The sequence below is a fragment of the Lacerta agilis genome, chromosome 11 (assembly GCF_009819535.1).
Source record: "Lacerta agilis isolate rLacAgi1 chromosome 11, rLacAgi1.pri, whole genome shotgun sequence".
NCBI classification, from domain to species: Eukaryota; Metazoa; Chordata; class Lepidosauria; order Squamata; family Lacertidae; genus Lacerta; species Lacerta agilis.
The window spans coordinates 55,110,396-55,132,276 of record NC_046322.1 but is presented as its reverse complement, the minus strand read 5'-3'; the positions used below and the strand labels follow the sequence as shown (position 1 = coordinate 55,132,276).

The 21,881-nt window shown below is 46.0% G+C and overlaps 1 protein-coding gene across 8 annotated transcripts in view; it reads left to right on the top strand.

Moving 5' to 3' along the window:
• Positions 1-21,881, top strand: part of NTRK2 (neurotrophic receptor tyrosine kinase 2) — a 178,497-nt gene that overhangs the window by 119,598 nt on the left and 37,018 nt on the right. The window lies entirely within an intron of this gene.

Here is a 21,881-nt window from a genome sequence, read left to right as displayed (position 1 = left end):
ACTGAAGTCACAGACTCACAAGGAGGCTCTGAATGTGGAAAGGCAATTTTTGATATGAGGTCATTGTGTGCAAAAAAATTGCGGTGTGAGGAGCAGCATTTCACCTTGGAATGACCTATAATTTCCAATTATAACTGTTAGAATGGCATTGCAGTGAAGTAATCTGCAGGTGTTAGGATGGGTGGCAGCGTTTTAATTTTTTAAATATTACTCTCTCACTCTTGAAGATCCCATAAGATTGAAAGCAGCTCATACAGTTATTTGCAGGGCCCTGTGTTTGTTTTACAAATTCTGGCGAGAGCTGCAATATCCCCTTATCGTCCTTTTGCCCTTTCGTTGATACTGTTCCTGCTGACTGATGTCTTGGCTGCTAATATTTCACAACTGAAATGGGATGTGGGGGGGGGGGGGGGAAGTGTTGGAAATGTTTCACAAATAGACTCACCAGGGAATGGCCATTAATATTTCACAAAAATAGCGATAAAATATACCTGAAGGTAATTTAATTGAGCCCACCACACTGAAGTAAGGTCTTTTAATATGGTAAATATAAATGATGGCTCAAGCAACAGAACTGCATCACGTACTAAAAAGGAAATTCTTTGCAGTAGCACCTTAGAGACCAACTGAGTTTGTTCTTGGTATGAGCTTTCGTGTGCATGCCAGTGTGGTGTAGTGGTTAAGAGCGGTAGACTCGTTATCTGGGGAACCGGGTTCGTGTCTCCACTCCTCCACATGCAGCTGCTGGGTGACCTTGGGCTAGTCACACTTCTCTGAAGTCTCTCAGCCCCACTCACCCCACAGAGTGTTTGTTGTGGGGGAGGAAGGGAAAGGAGAATGTTAGCCGCTTTGAGACTCCTTCGGGTAGTGAAAAGCGGGATATCAAATCCAAACTCTTCTTCTTCTTCTTCAGATACACTGAAACAGAAGTCACCAGATCCTTAAATATAGTGAGGGAGTGAGGAGGGGTATTACTCAGAAGGGTGGTGGGAATGGGTGATCAGCTGATAGGTGTGGAAAACCTGTTGACGACTGTTAACGGCTGCAATTAGTCTTGCAGAGAAAGGCAAGGGGTGAGATGGCTAAAGATAGCTTTGTTATGTATAATGAGATAAGAATCCAATGTCCTTGTTCAGACCAGGTTTCTCCATGGTTTTAAGTTTGGTGATTAGTTGCAATTCAGCCACTCCCCACTCCTTCACTATATTTAAGGATCTGGTGACTTTTGTTTCAGTGTATCTGAAGAAGTGTGCATGCACACAAAAGCTCATACCAAGAACAAACTCAGTTGGTCTCTAAGGTGCTACTGGAAAGAATTTTCTATTTTGTTTCGACTATGGCAGACCAACACGGCTACCCACCTGTAACTGCATCACGTACTGTGGAAGAAGAACCTTTGACCAGGGAAAGGTTACCGGCAGCTAACATGAACTAAAAGAACTAAACAAAATAAAAAATAAAAAAGTTCCTTCCAGTAGCACCTTAGAGACCAACTAAGTTTGTTCTTGGTATGAGCTTTCGTGTGCATGCACACTTCTTCAGATACAGAAGGAACTTTTTTATTTTTTATTTTGTTTTGACTATGGCAGACCAACACGGCTACCTACCTGTAAACTAAAAGAACTAAGGTAGCATACACACAATAACTGTAAAGCACATTCAAAGCACATTTCTCCCCTCAAAGAACTCTGGGCACTGTAGTTTACTCCTCAGAGTTATAATTCCCAGCAACCCTTAATTCCCAGCAACCCTTAACAAACTACAGGGCCCAGGATTCTTTGGGGGGAAAGAATGTACTTCATTTTCCTGTCACCAAAACCAAAGCAAGCCAAAAATTGTGGGGGGAGGATTAAAATGACAAATTATATCATTAAGTGAGAGGAATTGCAAAGGGATTCTGGTCCTCAAAGACTACACCATGGGTAGGCAAAGTAAGGCCCAATCCAGCCCGCAAACGATCAGGGAATCAGCATGTTTTTACATGAGTAGAATGTGTCCTTTTATTTAAAATGCATCTCTGGGTTATTTGTGGGGCATAGGAATTCGTTCATTTCCCCCCCCCCTCCAAAATATAGTCCAGCCCCCCACAAGGTCTGAGGGACAGTGGACCAGCCCACTGCTGAAAAGGTTTGCTTTTCTAATGGACTACACGGCCATTAGAAATTGTTGTGCTGGGTTGGCCAAAGGACTCTCTTGTTCAGCATCCAGTTTCCAGCCAAACTGGCCTCCCAACTACTCATGTGATATATTGCATGCACAAGTTATGAGCCCAACACAATTAATTTAACTGATCCCACCACATAATTCCTTTGTCCAACATGCAGTGGATATCACAAAACACCTGTTATTTCTCTGCAAACTCCTTGTTGCTTTAGTTTGCTTCCAAATGGAGTAAGCTCCCCCACTCTTTGAAGTCCGTTCTGACTGTAGTGTCGTCAAAGACTGGAGGCAAGAAGTAGGTACAACATTTCTTTATTTCAGGTGCTGGAAGAACTCGGGGGAATGGGGAAAACTGGGGTTTATATAGAAACAGTTATCTAGTGGAGAGAGATACATTTTGGCGGGAGCCAATGGCACGGCTTCCCTCCTGTGGGAGCCAATCCAACAGAGGATCCAAATTCTGCTCCCTGCCTCAGCAAATGGTTGCTGTTCCCGCTGTAACTAGTACATTCAAATAAAGACTGTAATACAACACAATACATTATGCTAACATCTAGACTGTGTTATTGCTTAATACACAACACCCCCCCACGCTTAGCGGGAATGACACACGTAGTCTTTCAGGAACTGTGGCTTCCTGCGATCTCTACCCGATCGTCTCACCTCTGGTGTTGTGACCTGAGGCATTGGCGGCTGAGGGATCTCCTCGGGTGTATTGGCTACCCCTGTCCCTGCTAATGGTTCCCCCAGCTCATTTTCTTCCGCCAACTCTGTGTTTTCAGCGGGTAGTGCACCGACTGTCTGCCCTGGCGGGGCATTAACCCGTGCAGGTGTCTCTACCTGGCTCGGGGATGGCGACTCCCCATTTAATGCAGAGGCGTTAGGTTCCTCGGCATCACTCCGGCTGGGTATCCTGCGTCTCAGCTGATCCACATGCCTGCGCCAGACCTGACCTTGTGATAACGTGACATGATATGACACGGGACCGGTGGCCCGTGAAATGACTCCCGGAACCCAAATCGGACCTCTGGCATAATTTCTCACCCACACGAGATCCTCCGGATTAAAGTGTCTCGTTCTATCCCCTTCAGGTGGGGGTGGCTCCCGTGCAGGACGCGAGGGCATCCTATCTGGATGCACAAAGTCCAGGACTGTCACCAACCTTCGGCCTAACAGCAGCTCAGCTGGTGATTTTCCAGTGGCTGTGCAGGGTGTGGCGTGCTGCAAGAATAGCATACGAGCTATCCGGGCTGCCCAGTCACCCTCCATTAGACGTGAAATAGCCCCTTTTGCGGTTCGCACCATTCGTTCTGCTTGACCATTAGAGGAGGGGTGAAAAGGGGCAGAGGTCACTCCTCGTATGAAATTGTCAGCAAGGAACCCTCTGAACTCATTTGACACGAATGCTGCCCCATTGTCTGACACCACTGTTCCTGGCAGACCATGCGTGGCAAACAAGCGCCTTAAAACCTTGATAACGGCTGCTGATGTGGGACTGGAAACTAAGGCTACCTCCAACCATTTCGAGTATGCGTCGACCACAACCAAAAATGTTTTCCCTTGAAAGGGGCCCGCGAAATCTATGTGAAGACGGTTCCATGGCGCCTTTGACTGTTCCCACCAATGAATAGGTGCCCCGGGAACCTCAGGTCGAACCTCTTGGCATGTTTTGCACGTGTTTACCCACATTTCTATTTCCTTATCCATCCCTGGCCACCACACATAACAACGTGCCAGGGATTTCATCCTGACCATTCCCGGGTGCCCCATGTGCAAGGTCTCTAGAATGCGATTCCTCAGTGGGTTAGGAATGACCACCCTGTCCCCCCACAGTATGCACCCCTTATGAAGTGACAACTCATGCTGCCGCATTACGAATGGGCGGAATTTTTCTTCTTGGCCCCCACTGGGCCACCCCCTCCCTACCCAGGCGAGGACTCGGGAGAGTGTGGGGTCCTTTCGCGTCCTGGCCGCCACTTCTTCCGCGGTCACAGGAGCGCCTGGCAGAGTTTCCAACATCGTGACCTGTTCGGCTGGTGCTGGATCACAATCACCAGTTCCCTGGAGTGGCAGCCGGCTGAGGGCGTCTGCGTGACAGAGCAATTTCCCTTTCACATGACATATTTTATACTGGAACCCATTTAAAAAGATCGACCACCTGAGCATTCTAGGAGACAGGATTTGAGGAGTTTGTTTGTTGGGGTTAAACAGGCCTAGTAATGGCTTGTGGTCCGTTTCGATTAGGAACGATCGCCCATACACATAGTCATAGAATTTCTTAACCCCCGCTACCACAGCCAATGCCTCTCTGTCAATCTGCGCGTAGTTCCTCTCGGTGGAAGTAAGAGTCCTTGAATAGAATGAGATGGGTCTGTCTGACCCATCCGCCTCTCTGTGGCTGAGCACAGCTCCCAACCCATATTGCGATGCATCACAAACAAGTACGAGGGGCTTCGTTTCGTCATAATGTGCCAAAACGCTCTCAGCAGACAACATTCCCCTTATGGTTTCGAAAGCCTTTTGTTGCGGCTTTCCCCAATGCCAGACGCACTTCTTCTGCAGAAGCCTGTGCAAGGGCTCTGCCACCGCTGCTTTGTGCGGTAAAAACGCATGGTAAAAGTTTACCAGACCCAAAAATGATTGGAGTTCCGTTTTGTTGCTGGGTTTGGGTGCATTAGCGATGGCCCTAACCTTGCTTTCCATGGGGTGCACTCCCTCAGCATCAATGGTGTAACCGAGGAAATCCACCGTAGGAACTCCAAAAATACATTTCTCCTTTTTTAGATGGAGTCCAGCTTCCTGGAACTTGTAAAGCACCTGTCTGATGCGGCTTTCCAACTCGTGGGGGTTCCTCCCCGATATTAGGACATCATCAAAATACACGAGTGTGCCCGGTACTTCCCTTAATAACCTTTCCATAATGCCCTGGAATATTCCCGGAGCTACACTTACTCCAAATTGCAATCGGTTTACCTTAAATGTTCCTTTGTGGGTTACGATAGTCTGAGCCTCTGCGGTCTGTGGTGTTACAGGTAACTGCTGGTACGCCTGGGCAAGATCAATTTTTGCAAATACCTTGCCTCCCGCCAACTTTGCTAGCAGTTGCGACACCACTGGAATGGGGTAAGAATTTCCCCGAATTGCCTTATTTATTGTGCATTTATAGTCTGCGCAGATACGCACTTCCCCGTTTGCCTTTAGCGGGGTCACTATTGGGGTTTCCCACCGCGCTGAGTCAACTGGTTCCAATACCTTTTGCTGGACTAGTTTGTCGAGTTCTGCCTCTATCTTGGGCTGCAAGGCAAATGGTACTCGTCTTGGTTTAAGGCGGACTGGAGTCACCCCTTGGTCCAACTCAAAATTAATGGGGGGCCCTTTATAGCACCCCAGACTGCCATCAAATAATGGTGTGAACTCCTCATAAAGCTTCTCGAATGTGTTTGGGGCTATTGTTATGGCGTTCAACCCAGATATGCCCAGCCCTAAAGCAGGAAACCAGTCTGTTCCCAATAGGCTAGTGCGCTTTCCCTTGGCAATCACCAGCTTAAGCACAGCCCTTTTGTTTTTAAAACTTACATTGACGGAACACATTCCAAGGATGTGTATCCGGCAGGCCGAGTACGATTGTAATGTGGCGGGGAATGGCTCCAATGGAGGAAGCTTACCCCCTAAAAAAAACGACCTCGCTGTTTTGTCGGAGACAATTGTGAATCCTGACCCAGAATCTACCTCCATCTGGCAAGGGTGGCCCTCAATGCTGACCTGGATTGATGCCTTCCCCTGAGCAGGAAACTGAACAGTCTTGCCCTCAATCTCGGTGAGGTAGTTGCAGTCGTCCACAACGTGTGCCGATGAGTTTTCCTGTCGCCGGGACGATCGCGGGGATCCTGATGTTCCCCCGGTAGCCGACCTGCATACCCGAGCAATGTGGCCCATTTTTCCGCAAATGCGGCACGTGGCATTCCGGAACCGGCACTTCCGACGTTCGTGCGCACCCCCACAACCGGGGCATTCTAGTTTTCTTCCCTTTGTTCCCGATGAACCAGCCCCCAGGGATCCAACGGCGCGGGATGGACTCTGGGACGGGCTGGACTCCTGGCTGCACATAGCGTGGGCTGTTTCTGCTGCCGGCCTGGTGCTTCGCTGTGGGGTTTTCTGCTTTTCCCCCTCTGCGGTCTCCGTGGCTAAGGCCTCGCGCACTGCCGTTGCTAGATCCACCTCTTCCTTTGCAGCGATTCGACGGCGGGCCTTACTACTGCTCAGGCCGCCAATGAACTGGTCAAGCAGCGCCTCCTCAAGAGCCACGAACTGACATTGCCTTGCCAGGACCTTCAGCTCAGCAAGGAACATGGAGACCGATTCGCCATCCTTCTGCCTCCTATTATGGAACTCTATGCGGCGTGTTGTCTTAGTTGCTGCTGGGGCCAGGTGCCTCGTAAGTTGGTCTGTTATCTGCGCCAGCGTCGCTGTTTCTAGCGTGAGAGGAGCCACCAACCCTCGGGCCAACTCGAAAACTTCGGCACCGCAGCAACTCAGAAAAACAGCCTTCTTCCTGTCGCGGCAGCAGCAAAACCAAAACGTTGGAGATAGGAATCCCAAGCCTCCGCGGCTCCCGGTTTGAACGGCTCAATTATCTTACTTCCTGCCATGGCGTGATCAGGAGCGTTTACGACTTCTTCCTCCTCTTCTGCTGACTCCGGATGCCGATCACTGCCCTCCATTTACGGCAAGCCGGATCCCATCCTCGTCGCCAGAATGTAGTGTCGTCAAAGACTGGAGGCAAGAAGTAGGTACAACATTTCTTTATTTCAGGTGCTGGAAGAACTCGGGGGAATGGGGAAAACTGGGGTTTATATAGAAACAGTTATCTAGTGGAGAGAGATACATTTTGGCGGGAGCCAATGGCACGGCTTCCCTCCTGTGGGAACCAATCCAACAGAGGATCCAAATTCTGCTCCCTGCCTCAGCAAATGGTTGCTGTTCCCGCTGTAACTAGTACATTCAAATAAAGACTGTAATACAACACAATACATTATGCTAACATCTAGACTGTGTTATTGCTTAATACACAACACCGACAATTTGCCTTTCTTGATCTGTGCTCAAAAGAAAGGTGAAATGTAACTTCTTACTGTTGGGACAAACCTAGCAGTATAGCTCAATCCTTAATGCAGAAAGGAAGAAATTATTTGCAAGTGTTTGAACTATCTGGCAGAAATGTGAGGCTTAGTTTAGTACACACGCACTCACACACACACACACACACACACACACACAAAATAGTTTGCGGTCAAAAATCTTTTTCAGAACCTAACTTCACCCCACCCTAAGCACAGCTGGCTATGAAATAGTTTTCATTTCAAATCAGTTGGTTCCAAGTTCTTCCTTTGGCTTCCTTCTACCATTTTAAATCAAGAGCTGAGTTATTGTTAATTTTAATTGACTTCTTATCTATTCCCAAGAAAATTTCAAAGTATCGATGATCACTGGTTCCAGCTCACCCAAGTGCTATTAGTTCCAGTGTCACAACAAGCCCTGCTCTTTGAGTAGAATCCAGCGCCAAATGTGCATCTCCACAAAGTAAGCAGTCAGTATTATCAAATAAATGAAATCTCCGGTCCCCCTTGATGAATGCACTGAGTCAAATATATTAATTACCCTCTGGCTGAAATCCAGAATTTCCATTGCCATTATCGCTGTTGCTACTACTACATTTATTATTTACCATTTATTTTAATCTGGAAATTGTCCTATTCCGACGATTTCCCCCACATTTTATTTAATGTACAGAGAGGGAGCAGGATTGCACCAGTGGATCCCACACTTGATGTCAGCATGAGCCTCTGGGCACACCCTAAGACATATGCATTCAGCCGAATTCATGAAATGGGATCTTGCATGCATTCAGTTGTGTGTACATAGGGGTTTCCGTGTACCATAGATGCCCATGCAGCAAGCGTCAGCCGCCGCTGGCAGCATCGTCCCTAGCGGCCCGCCCATGCAGCGAGCACCCAGGGGTGCCGCCCGCGCAGCAAGTGTGGAGTGGGGGTGGTGCGGCGATGTCACCCGCCCTCATGGCTGACACCCAGTGCTCACCTTACCCCCCGCACACGCCTTCCTCCGCCAGTGAACCCCACACAAATCCAGAGTGGAGTCCCTAAGATAGTTGAATGGCGCCTTGCACTCCTCCTTTCAGAAACTCCTGCATCCAAGCTAGTATTACTCTGCTTTCCTTTGGACCACACCAGGACCTCCAGACACACTGCCCAGGCTTGCACATTGGAGAGGTCACTTCAGTGCTGCTAATGCAGCAAAAGCAATACAGGAGGCAGCAGTTATAAGTTGCCGGTCTCTGCAGCCACAGCAGGTGCTGTGATTCTGCAGTGGCTTGACTTCACCCTTGGAGGCACAATCCATTGCCTCTTGAGACAGACAGGTGCCAACAACTGCTTCCTCCTGTTGGCGCATAGGAGTCCCTTTCACCCATTCAGCTGAACGTGTGGGTGTTGTTTGTATGCCCTGAGGCGCACAATGGCATTACTGGCAGGGGCAGCAAGTTCAGTCACATTCCCCTTATTCACTCAGTGACTCTGTGGGGGAATGAGGGAACACGGCTATTATGTTAGCCATTGTGGCTGGCAGCATATAGTTGTCTGGAACCAGGAGCAAGGAACCTTTTTCAGCCAAAGGCCACATTTCCACATTAGAGCATAGCCAATTTAGCATATCCTCCAACATTTCTCAGTTGAAAATAGGAACATCCCATCCCATAGCAATCATACTAGTAGTAATTTTTATTTTTTATTGGCCACCCATCTGACTGGGTTGCCACAGCTTCCAACATATATAAAAAACATAATAAAACATTGAACATTAAAAAAACCTCCCTACAGAGGGCTACCTTCAGATGTCTTCTAAAAGATGAATACAGTGGTACCTCGGGTTAAGAACTTAATTCGTTCTGGAGGTCCGTTCTTAACCTGAAACTGTTCTTAACCTGAGGTACCACTTTAGCTAATGGGGCCTCCCACTGCCGCCGCTGTGCAATTTCTGTTCTCATCCTGAAGCAAAGTTCTTAACCCGAGGTACTATTTCTGGGTTAGCGGAGTCTGTAACCTGAAGTACCACTGTACTGTAGTTACTTTTCTCCTTGGCTTTGGGGGTTGCATAACTCCATACCATCCCATTTCTCCGATGAAAATAAGGACATCCTAAGGAAATGCGGGTGGCGCTGTGGTCTAAACCACTGAGGCTAGGGCTTGCCGATTAGAAGGTCGGTGGTTCGAATCCCCGCAATGGGGTGAGCTCCTGTTGCTCGGTCCCAGCTCCTGCCAACCTAACAGTTCGAAAGCACATCAAAGTGCAAGTAGATAAATAGGGACCGGTCCAGTGGGAAGGTAAACGGTGTTTCTGTGCACTGCTCTGGTTTCACCAGAAGCGGCTTAGTCATGCTGGCCACATGACCCGGAAGCTGTCTGCGGACAAACACCGGCTCCCTCGGCCTATAGAGCGAGATGAGCACCGCAACCCCAGAGTTGTCTGCGACTGGACCTGATGGTCAGGGGTCCCTTTACCCTTTACCTTTAACAGTTCTCAGCACCTTTAACAAATTGCACTTCCCAAGATTTTTGAGGGGAAGCAATGGCTGTTTAAAGTGGTATGACTCTGCTTTTAATGCATTGGGCAGATGTGAAGATTCCTGTGCCTGATTGCACATTGTGCTTTGGGTCCACACTAACCAGTTTTCTTGTGCAAAAGAGCATCTTTGGAATGCATCCAGTGCAATGAATAAATGTTAAAAGATCAAACTATTCTACCATCAGTTAATACAACTTGAGTGCTTTGGCCATTTGTAATTTTATCTGAACAACCAATGTTAGCCCAAAGGATAACAGGAGGGGGAATCCATTTAATCTTCAACTCTTAATGTATTCATTTGTATAATTTTTAGTTTTGCCTTTCAAATCTCTCATAAATCTTTTGGTAAGAAGACTAGCACATAGTTAGAATTATTCATAAATCAATCAAACATCATCTTTGCTTCAATTCGTTATCAAGTGATCATGTCATTAATCAAATGTTCTTACTTGCATTACGTTCCTTGCCTACGGCAAGTTTGTCAGAAATTAGCTTGAGGGAAAAGCAATTGTTGATTCAACGACCTTGTTGCTGACAAGCTAGCGTGCAGTAAAAATAAGAATGCCATTCTCCTAATGAATTGTTTCTGCAATGTTAGTCAGATACAGAACAATGCATAGCCTATTAAAATATAAAACCCACTTTAGGGCAATATGCAGTCATAAAATAGTAAGCAAGCTTTTGAGTTCTGCAGAACTATTAACCAGACAGGATGAGAAGCAGGATTGGGTGGGAGGAAGTTGAGGCGACTGGTGAAGTTCTTTGCTTCCCAAGTCTGCAGTTTAGAGAAGTCTTCCGCTGGATTGCACCAATCTATTGGACATAACTGGATTGAGCCTCTCACAGTGCAAAGCCTGATTATAACTCGCATCCAAGTCTATTTCCCTACGTTTGAGAATATAAAATCTAGCCATTACTACTTAGTTGTTCTTTCTCAAGCTATAATTGGAATATGCTGTTCCCTTGGGAGGCAGAGAACAAAAACAAAGAATGATATGGTAGTCCTTACAGCTGGAAGTTACTTTTTAGGTGGTAAGTCATTAGGATATTTTTTTAGATAGCGTTGCCTAGTAGTTGGAGGGCATGAAGCCATCAGAAGTAAAGTTTTGTCTTCAGGGGAAGTCACTGGATAGCAGCTCCAAGGGAAATCACTGTGCCAGTTAATAGGTAAAGGTAAAGGGACCCCTGACCATAAGGTCCAGTCACGGACTACTCTGGGGTTGCGGCACTCATCTCGCTTTACTGGCTGAGGGAGCCGGCGTACAGCTTCCGGGTCATGTGAACTAGAGCAGCGCATGGAAACGCCATTTACCTTCCCGCCAGAGTGGTACCTATTTATCTACTTGCACTTTGACGTGCTTTTGAACTGCTAGGTTGGCAGGAGCAGGGACCGAGCAACGGGAGCTCACCCCATCACAGGGATTCGAACCACCAACCTTCTGATTGGCAAGCCCTAGGCTCTGTGGTTTAACCCACAGCGCCACCCGAACCAGTTAATACATTGGAATAATTCACACACTGAGGTCATATTCATACAGTTACTTTACCATTTACAGACAATACCTGCTGCATCCAACTCTTGATGTTTCCATTTGGAGCTTTTAAAGAGACAAAAACATTGTCTTTGGGGAGAAAATACACACACACATTTTATCAACTGAGGTCCAATGCATGCATTCGCAACACACATTTAGTAGCTAAAAAACCGTTCCATGACATCGGTTAGAATTTCTGCCAGGAAGCTGCAGCTCTGTCCATGAACGTGACGCTCCAGGCATACCTGAGCTCCAAATCTTGGAATCTGTACTTCAACAAGATCTGGAGGTCCACGGGTTCCTCATCCCTGCCTTAGGCACTCACTTACGATTCTGCCCAAGGACAGGCATGGCTCATAGCGTTAACCCTCACGCCATGTCTGAACTAGCTCCAGCCTTTACAAAAGCCAGCATGCCACAAGGTGTGCGTGTGAATGGCAAAGTGCAGACAGTGTAAAGCAAGGCCTATGCAGGTTTTAATTCTGAAAACTTCCACCCTAGTTCTTTGGGCTCTGAGGGCTCTTCAAAGCCATAAGAGCACCAATATTACTGATATAGAACCTCTCTGATGCCAGCCAACCTTAGAAGTACAGTGGTACCTCCGGTTACGTACTTAATTCGTTCCGGAGGTCCGTTCTTAACCTGAAACTGTTCTTAACCTGAAGCACCACTTTAGCTAATGGGGCCTCCTGCTGCCGCTGCGCCGCCAGAGCACAATTTCTGTTCTTATCCTGAAGCAAAGTTCTTAACCTGAAGCGTTATTTCTGGGTTAGCAGAGTCTGTAACCTGAAGCGTATGTAACCTGAGGTACCACTGTATAGGGAAACTGGATTTTTGGAGTGTTTTCTTAGACAGATGAAGTACAGTGGTACCCCGCAAGACGAATGCCTCGCACAACGAAAAACTCGCAAAACGAAAGGGTTTTGCGAGTTTTTAGTTGACTCGCGAGACGAATTCGTCTATGGCTCTTTTTCGCAAGACGAATTCGTCTGGCGAGGTACCACTGTAAGCCGGCACCGGACCGCGCCGCACCGCGTTTTAAAGCTGCAGTGAGCGAACAGCAGCGCTGCTGTTCGCCCGCTACAGCCTTAAAACGCAGCGCGGCGCAGTCCGGTGCTGGTCGGAAGGGGTGTCAGCGATCGCGCCTGCCATCTTGGGTGGACATGCGCAGTCGACCCAAGATGGCAGGCGCGATCGGCCGACACCCTTTCCAACCGGAGCCGCGCCGCGCCGCGCTTTAAAGCTGCAGCGGGCGAACAGCAGCACTGCTGTTTGCCCGCTGCAGCTTTAAAACGCGGCGTGACGCCATAGCTGTAAAGTCTTAACTTTTGGCTCTGGTCGGAAGGGGTGCCGTCCGATCGCGTCTGCCATCTTGGGTCAACTGCGCATGTCCAGTCATGCGCAGTCGTACCAAGATGGTGGGAGCAATCTGCCGGCGCTGCTTCCGACCGGCGCCCCCGGACGTTTTTTCCCATAGGAACGCATTAATTAAATTTTAATGCGTTCCTATGGGAAACGGTGCCTCGCAAGACGAAATTTCCGCAAGACGAAAAGTCTTGCGGAACGAATTAATTTCGTCTTGCGAGACACCACTGTATTATGCTTAAAATGTCCCTTGCTTCTCATTTGCTTAGGTGCTGACCAAGAAACCCCAGATATGCCACAGGCAAGGGGACCTAGAAAGAGTGGCGAGACAGAAGAGAGAGGCAGCCCCATGCCTGCCTGTCTTTGGCTGTTTAATATGCTGATGTCATAAATTAAAACAATATTTTGCAGCTGTGCCATGCCACATCTTAGGCAATTAAAGCTATTAAATGGATTCCATCCTTGCCCTCTTTGACAGAATATCTGCAAAATTTGGGTTAAAGCACCGAAGGCATTTGGGAGTGTTACCATCCCTGTTGATATGTTTCCTGGCTGGTGTTAACAACATCCATGCTTAATGATGACAGATCTTTTTAGCTGGCTTTCAACAGGAGGTAATGTACGTACATTGTAAGTTTTCTTCTTCCTGGCACTTCTCTCAGAGACTCCCAGGCATTTAAATTTGTGCTGGGCAGGTTAGGAAGTGAATCGGCCTCCCATTTCGCAACAAGAACAAAAAGCCATGGAAGATGGGTGAATGGTGATAAGAGTTGAACTGGGGGAAAGGTTTGGGTGAAAATCGAATAATAATGCTTTTCTAACATGTCCAACGTTGCCATTCAGAGCTTTCAGAGAGACGGAGCCCTTTAGAGACATGCTTTCAGTACCAGCTAGGCAAGGGGGAAATTGGATTCAGTTTGCATTTAGAGGCGAATGTACCTAATTCACACTCACTGAAATAGTGTATGACCTGAAATTCAGCCATCTTTCAGAATTCACACGTTAATTTTGCAGTGCAGTTCTTCAGCTACATAACATGTGCAAAAGTGCATCTACTAAAGGATACATATACATTCATTTTAGAATAACATACAAAAATGCATTATGTTAGGTGAAATTGCTTTGCCAGACTGTATATTGGGGAACATTTCATATAAAAATGTTTATAGTAGGAGAAATTTGCACAAGAACACGAATGAATTTTCATGAGAATTTTTTTTTTAATCACAAACTGATGCAGAAATATTGAGAACTGAACTTGACCGGAAAATGGAGAAAATGAAATAAACCCAAACTGACATATTCACCAATTTCTAGTATCAGCCCCTGAGAAAATGGCTGAAATAAATATTCCAGAATGCACATCTCTCTCTCTCTCTCTCTCTCTCTCTCTCTCTCTCTCTCTCTCTCTCTCTCACACACACACACACACACACACAACCCTAAGGCTGGAATCCTGTGCATTTATTTGTTATTTGGGTGTAAATCCCATTAAAATAAGGAAGGCTTAGTTCTAAGTAATGCTTAACAGGCTCAGAAAACATGGACAGGGTAGAACTTGATGACAACCCAGAGAAAGTGAACAAACGGGGGTTGCATTTTCCAGGTCTATAAGGCAAATGCAATGCCTAACATGCTTAGAATGACACACTCCAGTCTCCGTACATGTGCACAAGACATTTGAAAGAGATTTTGTGCCCTGTATGGTTTTCATTCTGAAGGTAATAGCTGCTTTGGTGATGGTGACTTTCAAACAGGGCCACAGCTCAAGTTTCTTAAAGCCTCCCCATGTCATGGCCCAATTCAAATTGTCCCATCCCCTGGTGGCTGATTTTGGAGGCATCTCAAACATCCCTTTTAGTCTGGCCCTAAATAAACAAACACAAAGCACACGGGTTTATGATGCCCAATAACATAGGGTCAAGACCAGGGGTCCCCAAACTAAGGTCCGCAGGCTGATTATCCGGCCCCCGATGACCCGCTGCCGCCCGCCGCCTGCTCTTACCAGCGCAGCATGGCTGCCCATCTCTGGGTTGGCACGGCACCGGAAATAGCTTGTGCGCCTGCACAATCGTCATTTCTGGCGCACTTCTGGTGTGGCGCGGCGCCGGAAATAGCTTTTGTGCATGTGCAAGCGGAATTTCCGGTGCACTTCCAGGTCTACGGAGGCCCGTGCACACGTGCACAAGCTATTTCCAGTGCTGGGCCACACCAGAAGTGTGCCAGAAATGAAGCTTGCACATGCGTGCAAGCTATTTCCGGTGTCGTGCCACACCGGAAAAAGTGAGTGCACGCGTGTATGGGCGCGCACTCCCCCTCCCTCTGGCCCGCTGCGTGATCGGTGCCGGAGGAACCGGCCCAAGGCCTTGTAAGTTTGGCGACCCCTGGTCAAGACTATATTAACATCCATTCCGCAGATGCAGAGTAATGGACAGTTCCTTGCTGAATCTGAGGTGGCTGGCAGAGCCGCTAAGTAACTCTTTTTCGAAGCAGATGTGTGGTTTCTTGGTGAGCAGCTCCCCTAGGCTACTCAAGATGAATGAATATAAATTAATTTAACAGTACCTAAAATGTTTAAGTGGGAAAATGGGAAGAAATCTGATTAATATTACAAATTAACTATGATCTGGAGAGTTTCTTTTCTTACGAACTGGAGCAGCTAAGTCATACTGTTGCCTCTTTTACCTAGAGGAGAGTGTACGATACTTTCCAGTGTGGTGTAGTGGTTAAGAGCAGTAGACTCGTAATCTGGGGAACCGGGTTCGCATCTCCACTCCTCCACATGTAGCTGCTGGGTGACCTTGGGCTAGTCACACTTCTCTGAAGTCTCTCAGCCCCACTCACCTCACAGAGTGTTTGTTGGGGGGGAAGAAGGGAAAGGAGAATGTTAGCCGCTTTGAGACTCCTTCGGGTAGTGAAAAGCGGGATATCAAATCCAAACTCTTCTTCTTCTTCTTCTTCTTCTTCTTCTTCTTCTTCTTCTTCCATGTTCTTCATTTAACTATCTCAACACCTGCCAGCCTCAAAACTTGCCTTATGTTTTTAGCACATTCCACAAAAACTAAATTCTGTTGTATGCTAGGCGCCAGATATGGTTTCTTCATGACAACTATCAACTCTTTTCAAATATCAAATATCAAAATCAGATAGAAAATATTGCCATGTTTCAAATACTGATGTCGAAAATCCATCTCAAATTATGTGTCAACATTCCGTACCATTTAACACATTTGTACAGTATACGCAGTGACTGCATTTTTATTATTTGTTACATTAATAATATATTCCATCTGCTGCTCAAAGCTATGTGTACAGAAATTATCCCCAGAAATCCTATCCAGGCATTGACCAGACTCAGATCTGATTAGCAAATTTGGGGCTTCATGTGTCTTAAGATCAGGGTTTGGGAACCTGTGTCCCGCTAGGTGTTGTTAAACTACAAGTCCCATCTTCCATGACCATTGGTCATGCTTGCTGGAGCTGATGGGAGTCGTAGTTAAACAATATTGGGGGGGGGTAGGTCCCTCATCACTTTGCAGAAAACTTTGCACTGTTTCACAGCAAGATCAAGCGGTGATCTGCTGTGTCAACAATCCAGTCCATGTAAACCTTTCATATCACCTAACATTGTGATAAGCCTAATGCTTTTCGGTGTTGTCAGTTCATCCGTTCGGATGCTGGTTGTTTAAATCCTGAATAGTTCCAAGCATTGAGCTTTAAATGGCAAATATATACCATATTTTTCCATGTATAAGACTAGGGTTTTCCCCCCAAAAATAATGTCAGAAATCAGTGGGCATGGATAGTACCAAGGGTGGACTGGCGATTGGTTGCTGCCCAAAAAATAGGGGGCATCTTATACCTGGGGGCGTCTTATAGACGGAAAAACCCGGTATATAGTAAAGCAGTAAATTTAAATTTACATAATCAGTGGATAGGAAATCAATAAGGCAATGCATGTGGTGAACCAACCCTTAAATAGGTTGTAATTAACAACAGTTGTTTGTAGCAGAAGGGACATGTTTTTATAAAGACAGCAGGGCTATTGAAAGTAAACAAGGATATAGATTATCAGCCAATATGTTGATGATCAGTGGAGGAAAGCTTACTTATTGCTTACCTAAGAGACCCAGGATTCATGCAGGGCATTCCAACATGACTGTTAATGGAAGATGAAATGTAGGAGCTACCTGAAAAGACAGTGGGATGTGGCTTATTTGTGGTGCCATCTAATGCTCTATGACAGGCATGTCCAACTCCCAAGAGACTGTGATCTACTCCCACTATATAAAAAAAAACGGGCAGTGATCTACCCATTGGATTGACCAAAGTTGTTGAGCTTTTCTGGGGGAGGCTTCACCAAAGTTGTTGACCCCACAATCAACCAGTAGGCTTGCTCTATGAGAACCCTGCAGAATTAAGGGTTCTTGATTAATCAGAGATGGCAGCTCAGTTTTCTTCTAAGCACAGGTTAGTCTTAAGGTCCAGCTTCCAAACCTGTGGCCCCTCTATGGGACACCTAGAGGGGCGCACAGTGTTTTGGAAAGGGATAGGATTATAAACCACATGGGACTTCCTCCCCACCATTTTCCAAAACCTGTGTGAGGGACATGTACAAATGTTTCCTGTTTACCCACATTAGATTGGTATGCACTGTGCCTTTCCAGCTGACCACTATGGGTGGTTTAAGAAGGCCCTGAAGATGTCTAGTTCCAAAAAAGATGCTTTTGATATTGTGTTGTAATCTATCGATTCCTGCATGCACCAATCACAGCAAGGGACCAGTGACTACGATGTTAGACATAGACTAAGGTGGAGCTATGGTTTTCCCAGTAGTGATGTATGGAAGTGAGAGCTGGACCACAAAGAAGGCTGATCGCTGAAGAATTGATGCTTTTGAATTATGGTGCTGGAGGAGATTCTTGAGAGTCCCATGGAATGCAAGAAGATCAAACCTATCCATTCTGAAGTTAATCAGCCCTGAGTGCTCACTGGAAGGACAGGTCCTGAAGCTGAAGCTCCAATACTTTGGCCACCTCATGAGAAGAGAAGACTCCCTGGAAAAGATCCTAATGTTGGGAAAGATTGAGAGCATAAGGAGAAGGGGACGACAGAGGACGAGATGGTTGGACAGTGTTCTCAAAGCTACTAACCTGAGTTTGACCAAACTGCGGGAGGCAGTGGAAGACAGGAGTGCCTGGCGTGCTCTGGTCCATGGGGTCACGAAGAGTCAGACATGACTAAACGACTAAACAACAACAAGGTGGAGCAGGTTCAAATCCCTGCATGCCCACAAAGCTTACCTTGCAATAATCATTTTCTTAGCATCATGAAGATTAAAGATGCCAGGGGAGGGATGGGATTCTCTCCTGAACTCCTTGTAGGAAGAGCAAAATAAAAATACGTCATGAAATAAACAACTGCATGCACAAATATTTGCATACTAACCTATAGAACTGAAGCCAAGAGGCAGGTTGAGGAGCAAGAGAAGGCAGAGTAGATTTAGAACAGTTGTGGGGAGGCTTCAAAATGTTGGAGAATATTATCTTACGGTCAAGCTCATTAGGGTAGCTGAATAAATCAAAGCTGAATAAAAGTGATTGTCCTTTATCTGCGCATGCCCTTATTCAGCAAAGTCCTGCATCTGCCGGAAGATTGGACTCATGCCCTTCTGTGAATACCAAACAGCCTTGGATGCTTGCCTCGTGGCCACTTTTTCAGGAACAGTGGGCTGTGAGGAGGGGGCAACCATGCTTACAAATACTTGTGACTGTTTTCCCTCCTTTCAGATGTATCGGAACAAAATGTTCAGGCCATGGCCCATCTCCCTCTGCTTCTCAGGCTACGGATGGAAAGTTGTGAGCGAGTTCATTATGGTGCGATAAATCAGCCAATAAACTTGCATGCATTGTCACTGCGGAAGTGTTGGGGCAGCTCCTGTTCCTTAGTGACAGCTGCTTGGCACAGGATGCCGTAATTATCAACAGAGGGAGATTTTGAGAGAGAGGAGGAAGAAGAGGAAGATAGATGGATATATTTTGAGAGAGGGAGGCTGGGAGAGAGATGCGATTTGGAGGGAAAGGGCATGCCTAGGTGTAAACAGCACAGAAGCATTGTAGCAAGTGTGTTGCTTTGCTGTGGGGCAAATAATAGTATGTAAATTATTATTAATCCTACCAGAAACTCAGTGGGAGGGGGACCTGTGGGTGCAACTTCTGTTCCATTCATTTTGTTTAGTTGTTTATATTTGGATTTTTTTTACTGCATTTTGGTGTTTGCTTTTTATTTGCCATGTTTTCCTTTTAATGTTTAAGAGAATATTTTGTTTTATTGTTAATTTCATTGCTTTAAATGTGAACCATTAATATATTTGGATCTGATTCTCATTTGTAATGTGTTATTTTTTGTTTTTGGCAGTGTTCCATTTGCTCATTTAAGGCATTTTGAATCCTACTTTGAAATTCCTTTGAAATGTGAAGCGGTGTAGAAATGATAGGCTATGATACTGGTGCTGGCTGAATTGTTGTACATTGAGATTTAGGTACCTCCCTGTCACCAAGTCAAATAGCCAAATATCAACCTTAAACCCAGCATGCTTTTTTTCTTTCTATATGGTCTGCCACCAGTGGCAAAGTAACTCTCTGACATTTACTGCACTTGTAGCCTGCTGTACATATTCCTCAGAAAGGCCATACTTCAGTGGTAGACCATGTATAGAAGTTCCCATGGTCATTCCCTAGCTTCTCCAGTAGCAAGGATAGTTTAAGATCCTAGCATGAGCACTTGGGAGCTCGTCAGATTAGACAATACTGGGTCTGATGGGACATTCTATAAGGAAGATTCATATATTGGACCAAGATGATAAAGGGTCTGAAAAACAAGTCTTGTGGGGAATGGTTGAGGGAGTTGGGTATTTAGCCTGGAAAAGAGGTGATATGGTAGTCATCTGGAAGATGGAGCAAGCTTGTTGCTCCAGAGTGTAGGGCCTGAACCAATAGTTTCAAATGACAGGAAAGGAGATTCCAGCTAAACATGAGGAAGAACTTTCTATTGGCAGGAGCTTCTCAACAGTGGAACATACAACTTCTGAAGGTTGTGGACTCTTCTTCACTGGTAGTTTTTAAACAGAGTTTGGATGGCCATCTGTCAGGGATTTATGATGCTTTTGAATTATGGTGCTGGAGGAGACTCTTGAGAGTCCCATGGACTGCAATAAGATCAAACCTATCCATTCTGAAGGAAATCAGCCCTGGGAGGACAAATCCTGAAGTTGTGGCTCCAATACTTTGGCCACCTCATGAGAAGAGAAGACTCCCTGGAAAAGACCCTGAGGCTGGGAAAGATTAAGGGCACAAGGAGAAGGGGACGACAGAAGACGAGATGGTTGGATGGTGTTCTCTAGGCTACCAACATGAGTCTGACCAAACTGTGGGAGGCAGTGGAAGACAGGAGTGCCTGGCGTGCTCTGGTCCATGGGGTCACGAAGAGTCGGACACGACTGAATGACTGAAGAACAACAACAACAAAGACTAAATGACACTTAAGTTGCCTTCCTTCACTACAGTTCTATAATTCTGTGTACGTAGAGGCAGGTTCTGAGTTCAGCAAGTCTGTAAGCCTAGTTTTACATTTTCAGGGCCCTCTTATTATGAGTCATATCTCTTGGCATTTTGGAGCCATCAGTTCAACGTGAAAAGCAACGGTGGGGAAACTTATGCAGTTGGCAGGCTGCAACCTTTACCTCCTGAAACCTCCACTGGCCATTTTGACAGGAGGATAGGCTGATCAGTGGCGCCTGCAACCGCTGCTTATTTTGTCTGGGCCAGTGTTTGATTTACACTATAAAGCAGGGGTAACGAACCTTTATTCCCCACTCTACCTGTCCTACCTCTCACGGGTCAAATGTGACAGGTGGGCGGGACCTTTCAAAGAGGCTTGTTCCAGGAGTGGTTTGCAGTGAAACTCCTGCTAAAACAGAAGCTTTTCACTCTTGCTGTAAGGGAGCATCTGATATAAAGGGAAGCAGGCGAAAATTAAGAAGAAGAAGTAGCATTGTCATAACATTATCCTTTTCGTATCACCTCAAAAAAAAAAAAAAATAAAAAAAAATCCTTCCAGTAACTTGTAAAACAGGAATAGTTGTTCAGTATAGTTAGTGGCATTCATAGAAGCCAAACGTGTGTATGGTCTGGTATTTTAAGTGCTAAGGCTGCAATCCTGTACATACTTACACGGCAGTAAGTCCCATAGAATTCAGTGAGGCTTACTTTTGAGTAGACATGCCCTGTAAATATTTTTGTAAGCAGGGAAAGAAAGAAGAACTGGCATCAAAGAAAATGGTGAAGGATCCAAGTTTTAATACAGCAAGGCAGTTTTATCCTGTAGCAGACAGTTGCCCAGGCTCTGATGGCCATATTGCTGCCGGTTGTCTTATTTCTCTGTTTAACCTCAGAGCAAGAGTGTAAATCATATTTGCTGGAATGAAACATCTTATTTATCCTCGTTGTTGAATGAAACAGAGTAAGTGGCAGCTTAATTTAAGAGGCGAGACACAGAGTGGGCTGGATTTAATTTAAGGAAGACCTACTTTATCTTCCTAGGTTATATGAATTTCCCTCCTCCTCACCCCCCTCTCAGAAATTTTCTTTGCTGTGCAATAAAGGGGAGCAGCTGTTAAAGAAATTTTTAAAAAATGGAAGTGACAGGAAATAAACACAGCCTGTCTTTCAGTGTTTTCCTCCTCTTAATTTATTTCTTGAAGCAGCAGCATTCAGAATTGTTTTCTTCAGAGCTCACTCTGCTGTGGTGATCAAAGACATCCCAGGATGAGTGACGACCTTGATCTTGTCAAAAAGGAGCACGCCATTTTAACAGCAGTATCAAAGTATTTCGTCCTGGTGCCCCACCCCCTTTTGGCTTCGCCTCCCCACATCAGAATGTGGCCCCTGGAAGGCTGGCCAGCTCTGATATATTTCAATTCCATTTTATGTATTTTATGTTCAATTCCCCCTTTGTTTGGGGGTAGGGGAAATATATACCTCATACATAATATAAGTAAATGGTTACATCTAACCAGAAGAAAACTGAGGAAGGTGGTGGGGCAGATTGAAACGGTTGTCAGGTCACATGATTGGTGGGTGGGCGGAGTTTGTTAGAAATGGCCATGTGAGCCTGAATGGTTCT